The 18,538-nt window shown below is 44.5% G+C and overlaps 1 protein-coding gene across 1 annotated transcript in view; it reads right to left on the bottom strand.

Annotated features, from left to right (window-relative positions):
• DCDC2C (doublecortin domain containing 2C) overlaps positions 1-18,538 on the bottom strand; it is a gene marked incomplete at its 5' end in the record, with an annotated part of 154,232 nt that overhangs the window by 25,286 nt on the left and 110,408 nt on the right.

Below are 18,538 nucleotides of genomic sequence, written 5' to 3' on the forward strand. Positions count from 1 at the left end.
GTCACCGGGCCACCACGAGTCTGAGCGGGCTCCGCTGCGGGCGCCGCCTCTCAAGAGTGACCCCTGATGCTCTGGGGGGAGACGCACGGGTGAGACCCCTTCAGCCCTTCTCCGCTTCTTCACGGCATCTCTCGGTAATGGGGGGCTGTTTTATTTATCTTTCCTCTTCACTGATTTCATTAGTGTCTGTGTCTCCTCAAGGGCCAGTGAGGGACGCATCTGCCGGTTGCAGCGGCTTTTGTCCTCCCAGGCTGGCCTGGCGGCAGGACAGAGTCCCCAGGCCTTCTGGTCCTCGGGACTTTCATTTATCTTCCTTTTTTCTAAGAAAGCCAGTAAGTCCCACACGGCTGTCTCTCTGCCTGATGCAAACAGTGTGAAGCGCTTGTGCTAAAAACCTCACTGAAATCATGACACTATGTCCTAAATTCCAACAGTAATGGCTCTGATCAAAGAACTTAAAGCTCTATTAAGATCAACTGAACTTCAGGCTTCGTGGCTGGGAGCCCTGTGCAGGCAGCCTGCAGACAAGTTCTGACGGACAGAGAGGGGAGTCTCAACCTCAACACCAACAGGGCCTTCGGATACTTCACTGTGAAAGGAGATGGCAAATATAAACGACGAGGGAGCTGGAGTTACCCCTCTGATCAGCCGAGCACACCGCAGCCATCCCGCTTCAGGCTGTAAGTCTTACCCACCCTCTGCAAAATACTAGCGAACCGAATCCGGCAGCACGATAAAAGGGTCACGTGCCGTGATCAAGTGGGGTTTATCCCAGGGGTGCAAGGATTCTTCAACATCCGCAAAGCAATCAGTGTGATACACCACACTAACAAACTGAAGGAGAAAAACCATATGATCATCTCAATAGATGCAGAAAAAGCTTTTGACAGAATTCAACACTCCTTTATGATTAAAAAAAAAAAAATTCTCCAGAAAGTGGGCAGAGAGGGAACCTACTTCAACATAATAAAGGCCATACATGACAAACCCACAGCCAATATCATTCTCAATGGTGAAAAACTGAAAGCATTTCCTCTAAGATCAGGAACGAGACAAGGATGTCCACTCTCACCACTTTCATTCAACATCGTTTTGGAAGTCCTAGCCACAGCAATCAGAGAAGAAAAATAAATAAAAGGAATCTAACTTGGAAAAGAAGTAAAACTGTCACTGTTTGCAGATGACATGATACTATACATAGAAAATCCTAAAGATGCTACCAGAAAACTACCGGAGGTCATCAATGAATTCGCTAAAGTTGCAAAATACAAAATTAATACACAGAAATCTCTGGGTGCTTTCTTTATTAATTAAATGACTCTAACTGAGAAAGGAGGAGTGGACCTCTGCCAGTTATACTGCAGAAGTAGTCACTGTGAGCTGCATCTAAGGATAGACTTATGTTGAAGAAATACAATACTGGGGAGAACTCAAATAACAACTTCTAGTATTTCCAACTCTTTATGCAAAAAGCTAACCATTCTGCTCCACCCCCAGGTCACGAGTAAGCAGCACACAGCGTGTACACAGCAGACCTCTCCCACTGGTGGCCGAACTGAGTCAGACAGGGTGTAAAACTGTGTTTGAACCCCTCACTGCAGTCAGCTTCTTTCAGCAGGAGCATCAACCTTGAGAATCCAGAGGTCAAGGTTTATTAAGGGCACAGAGGATGACATGACCCTTCACTGTGTTTACACTTTGCTTATTCATTGTAATAACATAATGCCCATGGCTTTCTACGGCAGCTCCTGGATAATAATTTCTACGCATTTCTCAAAAGAATCAGGTCTATAGCTCAGTGATGCACATCTCCTCGCATGTAATATTCATTCAACAAACCTGTGTGAGCCCCCATCCAAGGGGCCTTGTACACTATCTGTAACGAATCTCTGCTCAAATGCGCCCCCTTCCGGACCCTGAACGTGCGACAGGAACTAGTGTTCTACTTTAATCCATTTGTGATCTTCCTTAGCATTATATTCTCATAGCGTTATTATAAATGCCAAGTGGGGCAAGGTACAGGGTGGGTGTGAGAAAGCTATGTCCTACCATTAGTCTTCTGGGGTCCTTTTAAGTCATTAACTAAAGGTGTTCGCTGTAGTTTTCCTTGACTTTTAGGGCAGGTTTAGGCCAGAGTTGGTTTTTCAGCAATAAAATATTGCCTATTGAAGCCTGCCCACTCTGGAACCACTGCCCTTGTTTAAAACTGCTAATCAGTCCAAAGAAAGATCTTTTCTGACGGTGAGAGTACCATACTGTGCATGTGCACGTGCGTGTGCATGGAGATACCCAATAATAACAGACAACGTGCTGCCACACTCCCCCAGCAAGCATTTAAATACGACCTTCGCCCTAAAACCCAAGCACAACGTTTGTTAGTGGGTGCTTTGTAGAACCATGTAGCAGTCACCAAACAAACTACTTCCTAAAACGTATGTGACAAGAAGTAAAAGAAATAAAGGACCTTCCAGGCCTTCATGCCCTAGATGTGCCCTCCATCCCTCCCAGAGGTGGTCCTCACCTGGCTACTTGCGAGGGGCTGTCTGGGACCCTCTACGCAAAGGGACCTGCCTCGCGACCGTCCTGCTGTTCTTCCAGCCCTGCTGGCAATAAAACGGGGACAGCCTCCCCTAAGTTCCAGCCTGGAGGACAAGCCAGTTCTAGGGGCATCAAGAGGCAGTAGAACCTGCCCACAGCAGAGGTCCAAGCCTGCAGGGACACAGAGAGGCACTCCCAGGATGAGAATATTCTTCAGCCAAGAGATGCTCTTTGTGGGTCATGAGAAACTAGGGGACACTATGGGACTTGGGTAGTTTAACCTACTTATAAGTTACACATGGAGGATTTGTCTTTTTTTTAAATAAAACACCCTCCTGATGTATTGTTCATAGCTTGTTTGCAACGGTAGCCCCAGAGCTAGAATACTCTCCAGATTTCTGGGTAGGGGCTTTCATTAAAAGGACGATGAATACCAGGCCCCCCCAGGAATAGAGTTCAGGCATCGATGCTGGTGTTTGGGGCCCCAAATTACCTCAACTTGCTCTCCCTTACAGAACGAGTTTCCTGCACATACAGCCTTTTAACTCCTGAACATCCCACAAGTAAGGGCCATGAGAGAGGCAAGGCAGGGTTTGGGACTGAGAAGCAGGTGACTGGTGCTGTCTCAGCTCGGGGAAGGAGGCGACTCCAGAAATCACATCCAGGAAGGGTAGCACGTGGACCAGAGCGGGGACAGAGGGCCAACGTGACTGCAGCTGGTTCTCAGGTGGGTCCAGGTAAAACCTGGGGCTGGAGCCCTCACTACACTGGCTGCCACCCCAGCTGCCAGCCCAGGGGAGGGCTGGGGGCTCGCCGCGCCAGGGTGGCTCTGACTCCACCAAATCGAGGCTTATCTGAACGGGATCTAAGTGGCTGTCACCACTGCACTCTGTCACCCCAGGCAAACGGCCGGGCTACAGCAGGTGCCAACAGCCAGCTCTTCAGGAAGATGCACAGAGCCTGGACCACAGGCCTGCCAGGTCCTTCCCCTGTGGGTTGAACAGGACACGACAGGCATAAAGGGACTTGGGCTCCAGAAGACTGACTTGCGTCTGTCCCCGACCTTCCATGAGGACGTGTCAGACAATGAGAGCAAGTCACTGAATGCACACAGCTTACCCTGCCCCCTCTCCTCTCAGCCACAAAAGCAGCCTCTCCTGGGAACCCGTAACTGCCGCGACAGAGCCTCACCCACCGCTTTCACCCCGCTGGGCCCGAGGACAGCAGGCCAGCGTGACGTCTCTGCACAGGTGAAGGCCCCGGAGGACGTGCACAAGGCAGAGCTAGAAGTGGCTTCCCCAGGGCTGTGTGAACCTGAGGGCCCCTGTTCACTGTCTGAGCATCTCCTGGAGCTGCAGGATGAGGGGGGCAACATCTTCTCCGGGCAGCTCGGCGGTGTGGTGATCTAGCCAGGCTCCCAGCGCATCTCTGCACCGTCACAACACTGCTCTCTGAGGCAGGTTTTCTCGTCCCCAGTTTTTTAAATTAATTTATTTTTTATTGGAGTCTAGTTGATTTACAATATTGTGTTAGTTTCAGGTATACAGCAAAGTGATTCAGTTACACATTTTTTTTCAGATTCTTTTCCTTATAGGTTATTGCAAAATATTGAGTATATTTCCCTGGGCTATACAGTAGGTCCTTGTTGGTTTCTATTTCCCCTCCCCAGTTTTTAACGTTGTTCCCTAGGTGGTCCAACTAGTAATAGAGATTGGCTACTTCCTGCCCAACAATGCCATTTCCTCTGATTCCATCTCATTTTGCATCAACTTATCCATGATTTTACTTAATAGTCTGCTTCTGATGATACCCGGCTTTCTGTATTCCCATTTTTAGTCAATGCTAAATTTTCCCTGGGCTCAAAAACAGATCCCAAACCCACTTTCTTACTTTAAACAGGAAAAGAAGAAATATTTACTATGAGTTACTTCCTGCGTATGTAATTTCAATTCTAAAAGTCTATGGAAATTATTAGAAAACTGTAGATTACCATCTCTAATTCTTCATTCTTCCAAATATGATATCTATTTGTACCTTATTTATTTCCTGTTGTGTGCTCTGCATCCCAGGAAAACAGGCTATGAGGCTTCAAAACAAGATAAAAATCCAAGATTTTTAAAAATGTTTTATTAATGTCATCTTATTATACCTCTTATGTTTCTACATCTTAATTTTTTATATATCTTTCCAAAATAACCTTAGAGCTATTTTTAGGTGATAGATTTCCCTCCATGTGATCATTAGTCATTTTAGGGCCATTTAATGAAGAAATACTTTCTCCTTCCAGGATATTATCTACAATTGCGTTAAAAATATTTATACTCAACATGCTTCAAAAATAATAAGATCCCACGGGCAAAGTCCTGAGATGAGATATATATGATTGTAATCTTTGCTAAAAACAGACAACAGTGGCAGGTTGGTCTCTAAGTATAAAATTCACCTGGTGAAATTTACCCCACGTGAACCTGTCACAAGGTTGTGGAGCTTACATCCCACCAAATGGGAACAATTATTCTAAGACTATCTGGTTGGCATGACGGTAAAAGAAGGAATTTCCCTTGATTTCTTGCCATTTCTTTATTCCATAATCACCCTTCAATTAGGCTAGAAACAGAAGAAATCAGAAGGACTTCAGAAACAGAATCAGCTACCAATCGTCAGGTCAGGGTTTTGGTGGATGGGTGACCCCTTCCGTCCTAGTGACTCTGATAGATAAGGAGGACTGTGGAAAGGGGGGCGTGATGGGAGTGGACACACCTTGAGGACTCTTCCTTTGTGTGAGCACCGTGAGGGGTCACTCAAGGAGCAAGTGACTCCTACCTCCTGCCAAGGATGCCCATCTTCACACCAGCTCTAACCCTGTCTCCACCGGGCAGGGTAGAAATAAGAGAGAAAGATTTCGGAAGCAGGAGAAGATATTCACACTCCTGGTCAGACAGGCTCTGTGAAAACCCGCGGAGTACAAGCAAGAGTCTCCAGAAGGTACGTGGGTTTCGATCAAAGAAAGGGGGAAAGGATCTTCCCAAGAGAGACAACAGCAGGAGCAAAGGTGGAGAGGGAGCAAAGTACATGGCGTATTCAGGGACCAGCAAGGAGTCAGCGATTAATCCCAAATCTCTGAGAAACAAATCCCATCCCAGTTTCTCACACTAGGTGAGACCTGCATTTCTCCTTCTTGAACCTGTTAATTCTAAGAACCTCGGCGTCTGGCATCCTTATTCTCGTCTCATTTGGTGAAAATGACAGAAGGAGCGTGGTTAAGAAAGGACGTTTCTTAATTTAGCTGCACAGTTATTAGACCAATCCCGCTGCATTTCTCCAGTTTACTAATCACTTTCAACACCATTAGCTGTAGTTTCTCGCAGCCCTTAGAGGAATTTATAGTCATCATCGACTCAGCACAATCACTCTAAAAACAATAAGACTAATTATTGCCGTGGTCTAGGATCTGTATCCAGAACACGGAAATGATTCTCTATTACCTACCATTGCTGTTTTCCAGTTCAGTGAAAGATTCATCATCAAGAAAACGCAAATCAAAATACGGACTTAAGTATTCATGAGTTAAAGGTCAGGTACAAGGTGGGTGAAGAACATGATTACCCAACATATAGGGGTCCAATAGATGAATAGATTTCTCACAGTTACCAAAACCATCCAAATACATGTTTCTCTGGAGGAACGCAAGGAGGAAAGGTGCATAGTACTTGCAATGAGGCCCACTTCTGAAAACTGCTGCCCAGTTTGACACCGGGGAGTTGTGTGAAGTGGCAAAGGGGGCTGAACTCGGAAGATTTTCAGCAGTTTATGTTAGTAATTTCCATATTATTTATGGATTTCTTATGTATGTGTTTTCATGTAAGTCCTTAAAACCAATACAGAATTGAAACCATGAGCCCAGAGTTGGTCGGAGGTCTCAGGATAACGCGTCCCTACAGAAGCCAGTTTCTCTAGTTTACCAATGAGCAGGATTAGCACGAGGAAGGGAAGCATCAGATTTCCCTTTAATAGAATATCCAAAATCCTGCGGGAAAGTCCTAGACGCCAACAGTCTTGCCCTAAAGCACCCTAGTCTGAGGCACCTTAAGACCGACCATCGAGCCCAGAGGGCAGGTAAAGTGTGTGTCATGAGCAATGATCAGGGTTTCATTTCAAAATAATTCACCAACTAAGGAATCACCAATCTTTACCTCTACCAAAAGAATTCTTCTCTGATTCTCTGCATCTTCCATCAGACCAGCGGTCCCACTAACAAAAGGTTGGGCAAGTTGCCTCCAGTTTGGGAACCTCTCAGGGTTCTCCCTATGCCCGCAAAGCGTATTTGTTCTCCAACAAAGGACCAAGGCTCTGGTGGGCACCACGGGTGAGGGAATCCTGGAAATGGACATCCGCCCGCCACAGGTCGTGGGCCTGTGCTCGTCCGACTCGCTCACGCAATCCTCGCGAAGCCTGGGAGGCCGGCACTTTAACTGCCCCGGTGTTAAGATGAGGACACTGGGGGTTAATAAAAAATATCAGAAAGGTGTTCTTATAGCCCAGAAAGTCACCTCCTCTTTGTACCCTTAACGTGTCCTCTCGTTGCCTTGAAAAGTGGCGCGAGACCGGGTGTTCTCCATCCCTGACCTGGGTGGTGAAGGCGCCCAGGAGGAGGGGACCACCGCCCGGGTCTCAGGTGGGCACGCAGCTCCTCCTCCACAACATCTTAGGGAGAGAAGATGCGAGAGCAGGGGAGGCTCGGCTGACGCGCGGATGACAAGAGTCAACGTGCAGGGAACCCTGCAGCTGTGCCGCACACATTTCCCACCCACCTGAGCTGTCAGGTCCAAAAACATGCACAGCTGACCCTTGAACAAAATGGGTTTAGTGGCACGGGTCCATCTACACGCGACTTCTTTTCAACAGTAAATACATACAGGTCTACACCATCGGAACCGCAGTTGGTTGAATCCACGGTGCAGAACCTCGGGTACTTAGACCAGCCAGTGACTATAAGTTATACACATTGTTTGACTGGGCAGAGGATCAGCACCCCAACCCCTCATTGTCCAAAGGGCAGCTGTATTTGCTGATGTGCGTTCCCACCGACAGAAAAATGAGTCTTTATATGTCAATCCCAATCTCCTAATTCATCCCACCACCTCCCCCCTGCCACTTTCCCCCCTTGGTGTCCATACGTTTGTTCTCTACATCAGTGTCTCTATTTCTGCCTTGCAAGCCGGTTCATCTGTACCATTTTTCTAGATTCCACATATATGCTTTAATATACGATCATTGTTTTTCTCTTTCTGACTTACTTCACTCTGTGTGACAGTCAAAAACACTTTCTGATTCGGGTCTGATTCCCCCTAACCGGCCCCACGCCTGGCACTTGGTGGCACTTATTGAATGCAGTCGTGTGGATGAATAGGTGAATGGCTGAGCCTTGCACTCAGGAATCCACAGGACGTTAGGGCCTGTTTAAAGCAAACAGCTCCTGTGTCTGATCAACTATTTCAACCAGACTCAAGTAAATGGTGAAATGTTGTGCATTAGACTGCATTTCTCTACCTAAGCCGTGTCATCACCGGGCTTACTTTCCAAAGTTTCCATTTTTAGGGCTCAGGGGCCCAGTACCTAAACCCCAAGGCACCCACACTCTTCTGTCACCAGCATGGGGGGATCAGGGTGATTAAGTCCCGACTGTGTTCTGAGCTTTCGCAGCAACTGGAAAAGCGAATTAAACGTATCTGTAAGTGAGGCGAGGAATGTTTTCTAGGCTGAACGCTGGGGTAAAACCGACAGGAATACACCTCATCGTGTCGAAGCAACTGAGAAAAACACATGGAGAAGAAGTAAAACAACATAAAATATAGCTGGGACTCGCAAATGATAAGCAATTTATTTTCCTTTCACACCATATTGGATCACAGAGAAGAGTGATGTCATTATTTTATTATTTATAACTACTGGGACCTAGCCATGTGAGACTTGGCTGAGGTATCTGGATTTCAGACCATTTGTTTTCTGCTTTTATCATTAATCATTCCTCCAGCCAAACACCGAAGCTATGGAAATGCAGGGATCCCAAACTCCCAGCTGTTGTGAGCGTGGAAGACTTACTGCCAAACAGCATGTTTGCTCGTGCAGCCTTTGGGCCAAAGATGGTGTAAACACTTACCACTGCGCAGTGCTAGTGCTGCAAGGAACGTCAGGGGTCATCCAGGCCTCCCCCTCACTTCCCAGGTGAAGAGGGCAGCAGGATGTGGGCGAGGCCCAAGAAAGCATGAGCCTTGGCCAGACTCCCCCGTCTCTGAAAGGCATGACTTCGGCGAGCAATATACATGCTCCCAGCCTATTTCCTTATCGCAAACCCTCACCCTCCTCCTCCTCATCACCATCATGGTACCTCCTTTCTGACAGGTGCACCGCTGGGATGGAGACGGTTACACCATACATCACTCTGTTAGAGTCCGGCTCAGTCACTCAACCTTCACAGCACTGAGGCGTCCTGCCACTGACATCCAAAGATGGCACGAGTCACTCACCCCAAAGGAGCAAGACTTTGATGGCCGCTGTAACGCCACACTGCCAGTATGGCAGCCACTGCCACACGTCACTATTGGGCACTTGAAACATGGCTCCTCCAAACTGAGATCTGCTGTAAACGTAAACTACACATTGGACTTGAAGTCAAATTTCTCGCTCCTATTTTATATTGATTGGACATGAAAGTGAGACTATTTTGGTCTATGAGGTTAAATACAATACATATTATTAAAATTAATTGCACCTGTTTCATTTCACGTCTTTTAACGCGGCTGCTAGAAAATTTGAAATTGTACCTGTGGCTCCCACATTGTCTTCCTCTCAGACGGGTCTGTTCTAATCGCCTGCCTGGCCCAGCCTCTGGGTCACGGGGGATTTGCTCTGCATCAGCAGTGCCCACTGTGAGACAGTGGGCCAGGAGGAAGAGGTGGCTTGTCCAGAGCAGCTGAACTCTTGGCCTCAGTCTTACTGTTACTGGAATCTTTACATATCAGCAAGAACTCAATCTATAGCCTTTCTTGCCTTTTGTCCTTGAAACCTCTGCTGTCAGTCTTCAGGCTTTCCACATCATTTAAAATGGGCATTCCCAAAGATATGTCTAATCCTAGGACCAATGACATAACTGGTTCTTATGGGTTGAACTGTGTCCCCCAAAAAAATATATGGTCAAGTCCTAACCTCCAGTACTTATGCATGTGACCTTATTTGGAAACAGGGTCTTTGCAGATGTGATCACTTACAGTGAGGCCATGCTGGATTAGAGTGGACCTTAAATCCAATGCCTGGTGTCCTTGTAAGAAGAGGAGTTGCCAAGTAAAGACAGAGACACACAGGAAAGGACTCCATGAGACAGAGACTGAAGTGACGCAAACAAGGGACTCCAAGTATTGGTGGCCACCGTCAGAAGTGGACGAAGCAATGAAGGATTCTCTCCAGCGTCTCAGAGGGAGCGTGGCCCTGTCGACACCTTGATTTTAGACTCTGGCCTCCAGAACTGTGAGAGGATGATTTTCTGTTGTTTCAAGCCACCCAGTTTGTGGTATTTTGTGACAGCAGCCCTAGGAAATGAACACATTGTCGGGAGAGGGACCCCCATGCAGAGCGAACGCATTCTCCCATCTAATGAAGAGAGTTCTTTTTGCAGGTTCATAACCAAATAACTGTTTTTTGAAAAAGTACACATTTTATTAGCAATTGTAAAACTTAACATCTAAAACAAAACATAAAGAATACATGATGTACAGTTCATTTATAAAAACACAATCTAGTGACCGAAAGCTCATCAGTGGTTACCTGGGGCCAGGCGTGGACCACAAGGAGATGGACCACTGAGGGCACCAGGAAACTTTGGGGGCTGATGGAAATGTTCCGTACTCGGAATCGGTGGCCAGTTCACGGGTCTGTAAGTGTTTCAAAATTCTTCCAATGGATGCAATTCCTTGTGTGTGTCACTCAAGTTGACAGAAAACAATTAAAATATGGCATTATAATAAACCTAGATATTATTCCCCAAATTTTAAGCCAATGGAATAATCTTTACCCAGATTTGGCATCAGCAGAGTTGAACAGTCACACAACTTCCACCAGTTCAGCTGCTCAAACTGGGTTCCGTGCCGAGTGGTAAGGCCCACAATGTATCATAGATTTTATCATTTTTTTTTTTAAATGAGTTTTTTTTTTTTAAATTTTATTTATTTATTTATTTATTTGTTCATTTATTTATGGCTGTGTTGGGTCTTTGTTTCTGTGCGAGGGCTTTCTCCAGCTGCGGCAAGCGGGGGCCACTCTTCATCGCGGTGCGTGGGCCTCTCACCATCGCGGCCTCTCCCGCTGCGGAGCACAGGCTCCAGACGCGCAGGCTCAGCAATTGTGGCTCACGGGCCTAGTCGCTCCGCGGCATGTGGGATCCTCCCAGACCAGGGCTCGAACCCGTGTCCCCTGCATTGGCAGGCAGACTCTCAACCACTGAGCCACCAGGGAAGCCCGATTTTATCATTTTTAATTTAAGGAAACATTTTTGTGCTGCAGACACAGTAAAATGAATTGAAAGATTAATGTTAACAAAAAACACATTTTTAGAAATTGCATTCAGGTCAGAGTTTCATTTTTAGCATATTTATGGTTATCTTTTTTTTCACCCTTTAAATATTTCACACAATGCATTATATGATTCTGGTAGGTCACTTAACATTTCTTTTACACTTTCTAAGCATTTTTCCACATTTGATTTTCAGCCATTTGAAATAGCAGGTGGAAATAAGCAATGCAAACAAACCACCAAATGTAGGAGTCTTTAAAATCTTGGCTAGATAGGTCATATCTATTTAAGATACACTATGAAAAAGAATGAACCACAAATACTTCACCTAAACAAAACTGCTAAAAATCAGAGGCTAATCGTAAATGTTCTTGGCATAGCAAGAGATTAAGCAAATGATGTGAAAATATTTTAAATATCATCGGAACTTGATAAAAATTCAGTGACCCAAGAGAGTTTCAATTTTCTTATACCTTGAGACTATGGCATCATCCATCATTAACGTAAAATCCCAGAAAGATTTTGCACCCTTTTGGCTAAAAAGTGACCACATACACAAAAGAGTTACCAGGCAGTGGGCGTGCCTTTGTTGTTGCCAAAAGAATTCTGATCCCTTTCAGCCAAAAGAAAAGCTGTCAAAGATGGAAGCATTCTCAAGAGGTTCCACAAGGGCCTGGGGGCTAACTAACCATCGATATATATACATCACCATAATCCAGGAATTCCGGTGAGCACGGAGTTAGAAATACTGTAAAGAGATTCTTTGAAAAAATTAGAAAACATCTGGACAAAAAGGGTACATTTGGTGACCATCAAGATCAGTAATGATATTCTGTACATGCTTCTCTTTGTTTTTTCTTCCACACCCCACCCCTTCATCTTGCAACTAGAGACTGGGAGAAGGTGGGACTTAATTATTACTTGGCAATTGATAGAATGATGGTTTGCCCCATAAATGGTCAGAATTACAGATGATGCACGTCAACATGAAACTTTATCTACTCTATTGTCACACAAGTCCAATGCTACATAAAATGTATGTCAGCACTATAATACTGTAGTCAGATTTTTAAGATAATTCAGACAAGGTTGAATTCTTTCAAGTAAAACTATGTGTTAGTGATATCATGCTGGGTTTTGAAATGCATTAATTTTTCATTGGCCATGAAACCAGGACTAGTGAAATTCTCAACCCACCCCCGCCTACAGACCACGGGGCAGGAGTGGCCAAATCCTCCGCAGTTTGCTGACCTAAGTACATAGGACCAAACCTAACCCAGCTTTGGCTCTGATAAACAGTTATTAACAGATAGGTTACCCACTTCACTCTGCGAACCACACCGAGTTTCCCTCAAATAAGTAAGAGCCTTTTTCCAGAATTGCACCTCTGCTGATATTCATTTCACAGGACTTCTCAGCATGGCTATAGACATCCACCTGTCAGCTTCGAGAATTCTAAGGACAGACCTCTCTCAGTGACCTGCAGTTCTTCAGAATCTAAGCAAAAGGAAATTCTTGGGCTGAACAGAGCTGCTCTGATGCTTTTATCTTAACCCTTCACGGCAAGAAAATAACTCATGTTCAGCAGCACAATTATCCTCCCACGCACAGGGGCTGCCCGACTCTCAGACACTGTATCATTTTGGATACTTCTAAGATCTTTCGAAATAAAAAACAAACAAGATCACAATCGAGATGGTGACAGAAAAGATCATTGTTTCAGTGTTTGGTGGAGAGAATAGTAAGTTCAGTCTTCTTTTTTGTATTCCCTCACTGTATTAAGAGTTACAGAACAGGGACCATTAAATGAAATTTCTCTGTCAAGGTCAATGTAGACATGAAAAACGGTCAGGGAAAGGATTCAGCATCTATATGCTGGTGTTGTCCACATGTATGGAGCCCTTAATTCTCCCTTCCCCCTCCCAAACCTGCTCTTCCCTCCTTTTATCTTTTATCTCCTTTTGCTTTTATCCATCCTGGTAAATGACCATCTACCTTGTTGCTCAGGCCAAGCCCCTTGAATAAACGCGATCTTAATCACAGTTACTACTATCAAATGTGGCGTTTTCTTCCCATGATTAGGTCACTACACAGAGGAAAAATAAAGGTGAACAGTAGTCTTGTCAGAAACTGGCTGGAGATGAAATATAATTGGGAAGAAATATGTGTTCCGTACTTTATTTAGGAAAACCAACCTCCCTGCAAAGCCGGAGGACACAAGCCCAAGGAGACTGTCCCTGGGGGGTCACATGCAAGAACAAAGGGAGGGAGCCGCCGCCCCTCCCCCCAGGCCCTCCTCGGGGCTAGATGTCATTTAAGAAGAGGGATCTCTCTTTTGAGTAATTGTTACAACAAGGCCAATTAGCCTGTGCCTGTCTTGCAGAGAAGCAGGATTCATCAATATAATCATGAGCGAACAGTCTTATTGTTTTAACTGGAAAGAGAGTAGTTTCAAGGACTTCCTAATGTCCCTTGGTGCTGGTTATTAATTATGCACACCTGGCTAGTTCCACGTATACCTCACCCAGTGTGATGGATTACCAACAAAAAAGATGGTTCCAAACTTCCTGCTGACTGTGATCTCTGGCAGCAACACCACAAGGTTCTGGTATCCCTTCTTCACCCTCAACTGATGTGGGCTCGGGAGATGCAAACACGTTACGCAGCAGACTCTAGCTAGGTCGTCACGGAACTGGGATGTTGCCGGGAGGGGCTGGTTCAACAAGTACATCTGGAGGGCTCACACGTGCTGGCCGTGGTCCCCAGCCCTGGAGGCAGCAGTGAACAGCACAATTAAATAGCTGCTACCCTCCCAGCAGCAACAGGAGCTCTGCTGGCACCTGCCATTCATCACTAGCAATGTGACTAAGCCGGTTTCTTTTTTTTTTTTTTTTTAATTTATTTTTGGCTGCACTGGGGTCACATGGACGTAAATGCCCTACTTCATACCACTGCTTGCACTTTGAGAGCAAATGTTTTTTAAATCTTTTCCATTAGCAAAACTAGGCACGTGTGCAGAGCAGCTCACAGGCTGGACTTATATGTAGACTTCGATCTTTGACTTTCTGATCTGACATTTCTAAGGGTCTCAAAAGATTAACTATTTGTATGTTGTGATATTTCAGAATATGAGCAATAACAAAGGGCTGGTTTGCCACTACCAGGGAAAGCCCGTTGGCTTCTTGCTTGCTGCAGTTTGAATACAGTGTCCATGGAAATACCGTATGCAGCTTGGTCCCACGAGACAGCCTCAGAGCCATCAATACTCGAGTAAGCCAGGGACACTCATAATTCCAAATTCCATCTAGGAGATCACTGGGAGTTGTTCTGCTAAGTTATTTCCTCTAGAAATAGTCTTACCCTGCCTCTCTGGAGCCTTCTGAAATTACTGCGCTAAGGTAGGAAAGGTTAAATGGAATGACGGGATTTACTGTCTCCCGCTGTTCAGTCTTGGTGCTGATCTATACAGCAGGCGGGGCCTGAGAAATTTCTCCAGAGACGTCAGCCAGCCGACCAGGGCCAGCTCTTCCTCCTGCCTGTCAATGTATTGTTTGCATTCATAACTCACACCACTGGTGTCAAATGGCAGACTGAAAGTCAGAATTAGCAATCTTAGGCGGTAAACTAGATAGAAAAAGAAGTCATCTAAAATTAGAATTAACTCACATTCCTGTAAGGGGGGGGCGGGCTTACCTGGGGCCCTGGCCGAGAACAAACCCACGGAAAATCAGCAGATCAGACCACATGGAGGTCCAGTCCTGCAGGGTCTGGCACAGCCCTGCAGCTGCTCTCCTGCCCGACACCCTTTCCACCAGGGAAGCCCACCTCACATTCTGCCCTGTGTCCTCAAACTCCTCAAAGAGGCACACCTGAGTGCCACGAAGGTGCGTGCCATGCACCTGCGACATCAGAGACAGATGCCCTCCGGAGCAGGGGGACCTGAGCTTCACGGGCATTTAGGTGATTCGTTTGCCGCATCCTTCCTCTCAGAGAGCACGAAGCAATGGATCCTGCCCCAGGAAAGGGTGCCAGAGGCCCATTTCCTTGCTGTGCTCTGATCTGCTGAAAGAATCACACAATGACATCTTGTGTTAAAAAAAAGGGGGGGGGGGGGAAATGAAAACATGCCCCAAATCAGTGATGCATGAAAAATTCTAAGTTTTCACTGGTCAGATTTTTTTAGATAAAAATAAAAGGAATTGCATCTAGGTGCTGCAGTTTCCCAGCGAGCTCACCAGCATGTGTGCCCTAGGGAGCTGGGTGTCCCCTGATTCTTCTTCCATTGCAATCTGGAATTTGCCCATTATGCAGAATTCCAGAAATACGTCAGAATATGTCACTCGAGGATTAAGAAAAAAAATTTAAGCTCGCCGATTTTCAAATTCTTAAAATTCTGAATATCCTATGTGTATTTTTTGAGGAAGGAATTCAGCTTCATTGGCATGTGACCTTGTTTTCCCACTGAGAAATACGAGATGCAAACTTTATTCAAACTAATGCCTGTTGGTGTCACCAGTGAACAATGCCACCAACACACTACACTTAACTTTTTAAAAATTCTCTGGGTAGACCATTCTAAACCTCAGAGTTCACAGTTAAGTCTCGTATTCTTTTCTAAGCATTTTATTTTAGCATTTAAAGTGCAGAATTGGAGGGACAAACGCAACATCCAAAGAGTCCATGATGTACAGTTAAAGCTGAGCCTTCCCTGAATTTTCTTTTCAATTGTTCAGTTGAGTTACAAGCAGTGACTTATACTAGATGCACCTTATAAATAATAAGCAGAGATACTGCTTACAAGAAATCCATCATCTTGGTGACAGGCAGCATTCTTCCAGCCAAGATGCCATTTCTGGATACAACTTGTGCCCACCTGTTCGAATTGATTGCCACATCACTAATACTTCATGAAATGACAAGGTGCCCCTTCGGACAGCCCCAGAAGGGCTGCAGGAAATGACCAGGGAGCCAACTAAAGGGAGCTGCCTATTTCAGAATGAGGGAAGATGGGCCATTTCTCTACCGTATCCGGACACATCCGAGATCCAGGAAGCAAGCAGCAGAGGCTTGAAGGCAGGGTCACCTACACAACATCTGTGCTTCAAACTCATGCATTTTCCACAGATAAGAGCCCCAGCATTCACCCACGGTCTCCAGTACTCTTGATCTGCACCGCACACAAAACATGTTTCGTTACCTTGTTTCTAATCCATAGTGGAGTAAACATTTCTCAAATTTTTCTAAATTTTGGTTATTGTCTGTTCAAAATCAGTTGTAAGCTTTGATCAGATTATCCAACAAATAGAGCCAAATAAAGCCTTCAATCTTATTTTATACAACTGCAACTATATTTCATAGAATTGCAAGTTTGCAATTTTGTGGGGAAAAGCTTAAAACCAGGACTTCCCTGGTGGTTCAGTGGTTAAGACTCCACACTTCCAATGCACGGGGCACAGGTTTGATTTGATCCCTGGTCAGGGAACTAAGATCCCACAGGCCATGCCACGCTGCATGGCCAAAAAAAAAAAAGAAAAAGAAAAGAAGGCATTCAACATATTGAATGACGAGAGTTCAAGTGGACGACTTAATTTGGAAATTCTATAATTTTGCCTGGAAGTATCTCAACTAGTAGGAAGTTTATGAAGAACCTATTTTTAATTGGATTAATTTGTATTTTTATCACAATAACATAAAATTGAGAGGCAGCATATAATTTTAACAAAACGTTAAAAGAATCATCAATAGAAACAACCCTTTGCTGAGTTTTGTTTTGTAAAAATATTTGTCAACAAAAGACATCCTGACTGGAAGCAACAGACAATAACTACAAAAATATTTGCCTGAAATATTTACAATTTTAATATTTTTAAAATAGCAATGAGAATTTTCACCTTAGCAAAATTTGCTATGAGATTACCAGGTCCCTCAGCACCTCTAGAGAGAGTATTTTCTGAATTAAAAATATAACAGTATGTAGAGAAGATTAAATTGGAGGTGTCAGAAATTTCAAATTTATTAACCACAAAATATTACTTTGAAGAATATTAAAGGAAATTTTATACGAAATTTAAAATAATTACACCATATTAAAAGCAGATATTTTTTGAAAAATTCCAGGGACATGGTATTAAATAAATATAATTTTAGGAATGCAATTAACACACATGAATATATACCAAGAGTGGTTATTCTGCTTTTTTTTAAGTTCAGATCATCAATATCAAAAAACCCCTATTTTGTCTTAATGCACATGGATATATCTTATTTATTTTATATAAAAACTTGCTTTCAAAAGTTTCAAAACTTGTTTTTTAATAAAACCATCTTCAGATGCAGCAATGTGATAAAATTAATTTTGTGGTCAATAAATCTGTATGTGCGTGTGTGTGCACGTGTGAGCCTGGGTGTGTGTGTGTGTGTCTCTCTCTTTCTCTCTCCTCTCTTCTCTCCAGCCCTCTTTCTCTCTCTCGCTTTACTTACACATACATATATTAAATCATTTTTAGTAGCCCTTCTCATTATCAAAAGTACCCTAGTTCAGATAATAAATTTATACGGTCATCTTAATCACTGGCTCAAAGGAGAATGCTTCAGCTTTTCCTTCCCTGCTTCCCTTGCGGTGGGGGAAGAATAATGTCTCTTCCCACATCTACCCAAAGTCAAATAAAGGAAACTGTCATATGTACCAATCACAGAGATTGAGGACTCCCAAGAGAGAGAACTTGACATGCCATTCCCCAGTCCAGTGGCCGTATGGGATTGCTGATCTGCTTCTCTGTATTTGTATGAACCAAGAGAGAACAGAATTTAAAACATATGGCAGGTGCAGAAATGGAACGATCTGCATTCCCACCAGTTGCCATGTCAAGAATGCCTCAAGACAAGCATTTCTGAAATAGCAGAGTAAGGACCATCAAAAGTCCACTTCTTCATAAAAGTAAGGAGAACACCAGCAAAAAGGGTGAAAATCAACTTTTTCAGGACTCTAGAAACTAATCAAAGGGTTGTAGCTATCCAAGGAGCATTTATTCAGTAGGAACAGCAAACTCTGTGACGTTTTAACCTGACCTATTCCTAGTTCCCTCTCTCCAGCTCAACAATAGCCTTGAAAAAGAATCACCTCACAACTGTTTCTTGGTAGTTGTGAAAACCACAGCTTAGCACCCACTGGAGAAGGCAGAAGGGGTTTGGAGCTCCCCAAAACTCATACCCAGAAATCTGTCATTATCTGACCGTTCTGGCAGCTCCGAAAAAAGCTCCATTCTCAAGGCTTCTCTTTGTCTGACCTGACTCGGAGCTCACTCTGTATAAACAGCCCTATCTCTGGGCATTTGTCAAAAACAATCAGTGGCAGTTGTTTAACATCACAGCTGCCTGATGTGGCAACACTAACTGGGACTAACAAGAGGCTGGCCAAAAAATTTTTACATTTTA

Source organism: Balaenoptera borealis (assembly GCF_965194805.1).
Source record: "Balaenoptera borealis genome assembly, chromosome: 15".
Taxonomy (NCBI): Eukaryota; Metazoa; Chordata; class Mammalia; order Artiodactyla; family Balaenopteridae; genus Balaenoptera; species Balaenoptera borealis.